This window comes from Parasteatoda tepidariorum, chromosome 5 (assembly GCF_982258835.1).
Source record: "Parasteatoda tepidariorum strain Cologne lab strain chromosome 5, Ptep-v5.0, whole genome shotgun sequence".
In the NCBI taxonomy this organism is placed as follows: Eukaryota; Metazoa; Arthropoda; class Arachnida; order Araneae; family Theridiidae; genus Parasteatoda; species Parasteatoda tepidariorum.
The window spans coordinates 41,971,967-41,974,466 of record NC_141759.1 but is presented as its reverse complement, the minus strand read 5'-3'; the positions used below and the strand labels follow the sequence as shown (position 1 = coordinate 41,974,466).

Sequence of the window (2,500 nt, the reverse complement as noted above, 5' to 3'; positions counted from 1 at the left end):
AATGCAACAAAGCTTAGTTTGGAGTTCAATTGTTTTTCATGTAGTATTATAGCACTAACACGTTGCTAGAGGAAAAGTAGACATGCAGTCATGGCCGAGCGGTTAAGGCGATGGACTAGAAATCCATTGGGATCTTCCCGCGTAGGTTCGAATCCTGCCGACTGCGAATGACAATCAGCTGATTCTAAATTTTTATTTAATTTTCATTCTAGTTTCGCCCATCTTAAATGAACAGATATAAGAAAATGCTGAGCAGTCGTGGCCGAGTGGTTAAGGCGATGGACTTGAAATCCATTGGGATATTCCCGCGTAGGTTCGAATCCTTCAGGCAGCGTTAAATTTTAAATCTTAGGTGGTAGCTTACATATAAGTTTTAGTGACAAAGAAATAACTTTCACTAAAAATGAAATAAAAAAAATACATTGGTACTATTAATTGAGTTACAAAGAAAAGTAAGCTCTTTTAGTTACTTTTCAAAAAATGGTTTCTAATAATCTTGAAATTAAAATTTTACTTCAAACAACAATTCCGTTATGAATAGATCATAAATTTGATCAATATGTCTGCAAAAATAAAATTTTGTTAAATGGATTGACTGAGAAATCATTTTGATCATTACTAATCAGATAGGAAAAGTAGAACTCAGAAGACGATGGCTTTGTCTTCAATAAGAATGCAGTTTTTAATGCAACAAAGCTTAGTTTGGAAGTCACTTGTTTTTCATGTAGTATTTGAGGACTAACATGTTGCTAGAGGAAAACAGACAAGCAGTCGTGGCCGAGCGGTTAAGGCGATGGACTAGATATCCATTGGGATCTTCCCGCGTAGGTTCGAATCCTACCGACTGCGAATGACAATCTGCTGATTCTAAATTTTTATTTAATTTTCATTCTAGTTTCGCCCATCTTAAATGAACAGATATAAGAAAATTCTGAGCAGTCGTGGCCGAGTGGTTAAGGCGATGGACTTGAAATCCATTGGGATATTCTCGCGTAGGTTCGAATCCTACCGGCTGCGTTAAATTTTAAATCTTAGGAAGTTGCTTACATATAAGTTTTTGTGACAAAAACATAAATTTCACGAAAAATGAAATAAAAAAAGTACATTGGTACTATTAATTGAGTTACAAAGAAAAGTAAGCTATTTTAGTAACTTTTCAAAAAATGGTTTTTAATAATCATGAAATTAAAATTTTTACTTCAAACAACAATTCCGTTAGGAATAGCTCATAAATTTGTCAAATATATCTGCAAAAAGAAAAGTTTGTTAAATGGATTGACTGAGAAATCATTTTGATGATTACTAATCAGATAGGAAAAGTAGAACTCAGAAGACGATGGCTCTGTCTTCAATAAGAATGCAGTTTTTAATGCAACAAAGCTTAGTTTGGAGTTCAATTGTTTTTCATGTACTATTATAGCACTAACATGTTTCTAGAGGAAAAGTAGACATGCAGTCGCGGCCGAGCGGTTAAGGCGATGGACTAGAAATCCATTGGGATCTTCCCGCGTAGGTTCGAATCCTGCCGACTGCGAATGACAATCAGCTGATTCTAAATTTTTATCTAATTTTCATTCTAGTTTCGCCCATCTTAAATGAACAGATATAAGAAAATGCTGAGCAGTCGTGGCCGAGTGGTTAAGGCGATGGACTTGAAATCCATTGGGATATTCCCGCGTAGGTTCGAATCCTACCGGCTGCGTTAAATTTTAAATCTTAGGCGGCAGCTTACATATAAGTTTTAGTGACAAAGGAATAACTTTCACTAAAAATGAAATTAAAAAAATACAATGGTACTATTAATTTAGTTACAAAGAAAAGTAAGCTCTTTCAGTTACTTTTCAAAAAATGGTTTCTAATAATCTTGAAATTAAAATTTTTACTTCAAACAACAATTCCGTTATGAATAGCTGATAAATTTGTCCAATATATCTGCAAAAAGAATAGTTAGTTAAATGGATTGACTGTGAAATCATTTTGATGATTACTAATCAGATAGGAAAAGTAGCACTCAGAAGACGATGGCTTTGTTTTCAATAAGAATGCAGTTTTTAATGCAACAAAGCTTAGTTTGGAGTTCAATTGTTTTTCATGTAGTATTATAGCACTAACATGTTGCTAGAGGAAAAGTAGACATGCAGTCGTGGAAGAGCGGTTAAGGCGATGGACTAGAAATCCATTGGGATCTTCCCGCGTAGGTTCGAATCCTGCCGACGTTGAATGACATTCAGCTGATTCTAAATTTTTATTTAATTTTCATTCTAGTTTCGCCCATCTTAAATGAACAGATATAAGAAAATGCTGAGCAGTCGTGGCCGAGTGGTTAAGGCGATGGACTTGAAATCCATTGGGATATTCCCGCGTAGGTTCGAATCCTTCCGGCAGCGTTAAATTTTAAATCTTAGGTGGTAGCTTACATATAAGTTTTAGTGACAAAGAAATAACTTTCACTAAAAATGAAATAAAAAAAATACATTGGTACTATTAATTGAGTTACAAA

General features: G+C 34.5%; 7 non-coding genes across 7 annotated transcripts; all 7 read left to right on the top strand.

Annotated features, from left to right (window-relative positions):
- The first annotated feature begins 84 nt into the window (after positions 1 to 84).
- On the top strand, positions 85 to 166 carry TRNAS-AGA (transfer RNA serine (anticodon AGA)). Its single transcript has one exon. It is a non-coding gene; the product is annotated as a tRNA-Ser (tRNA).
- An 86-nt stretch (positions 167 to 252) lies between these two features.
- TRNAS-UGA (transfer RNA serine (anticodon UGA)) lies at positions 253 to 334 on the top strand. Its single transcript has one exon. It is a non-coding gene; the product is annotated as a tRNA-Ser (tRNA).
- Positions 335 to 767: 433 nt separating this feature from the next.
- On the top strand, positions 768 to 849 carry TRNAS-AGA (transfer RNA serine (anticodon AGA)). Its single transcript has one exon. It is a non-coding gene; the product is annotated as a tRNA-Ser (tRNA).
- An 86-nt stretch (positions 850 to 935) lies between these two features.
- Positions 936 to 1,017, top strand: TRNAS-UGA (transfer RNA serine (anticodon UGA)). The gene has a single exon. It is a non-coding gene; the product is annotated as a tRNA-Ser (tRNA).
- A 435-nt stretch (positions 1,018 to 1,452) lies between these two features.
- TRNAS-AGA (transfer RNA serine (anticodon AGA)) lies at positions 1,453 to 1,534 on the top strand. Its single transcript has one exon. It is a non-coding gene; the product is annotated as a tRNA-Ser (tRNA).
- Positions 1,535 to 1,620: 86 nt separating this feature from the next.
- TRNAS-UGA (transfer RNA serine (anticodon UGA)) lies at positions 1,621 to 1,702 on the top strand. Its single transcript has one exon. It is a non-coding gene; the product is annotated as a tRNA-Ser (tRNA).
- Positions 1,703 to 2,305: 603 nt separating this feature from the next.
- TRNAS-UGA (transfer RNA serine (anticodon UGA)) lies at positions 2,306 to 2,387 on the top strand. The gene has a single exon. It is a non-coding gene; the product is annotated as a tRNA-Ser (tRNA).
- Positions 2,388 to 2,500: the final 113 nt, after the last annotated feature.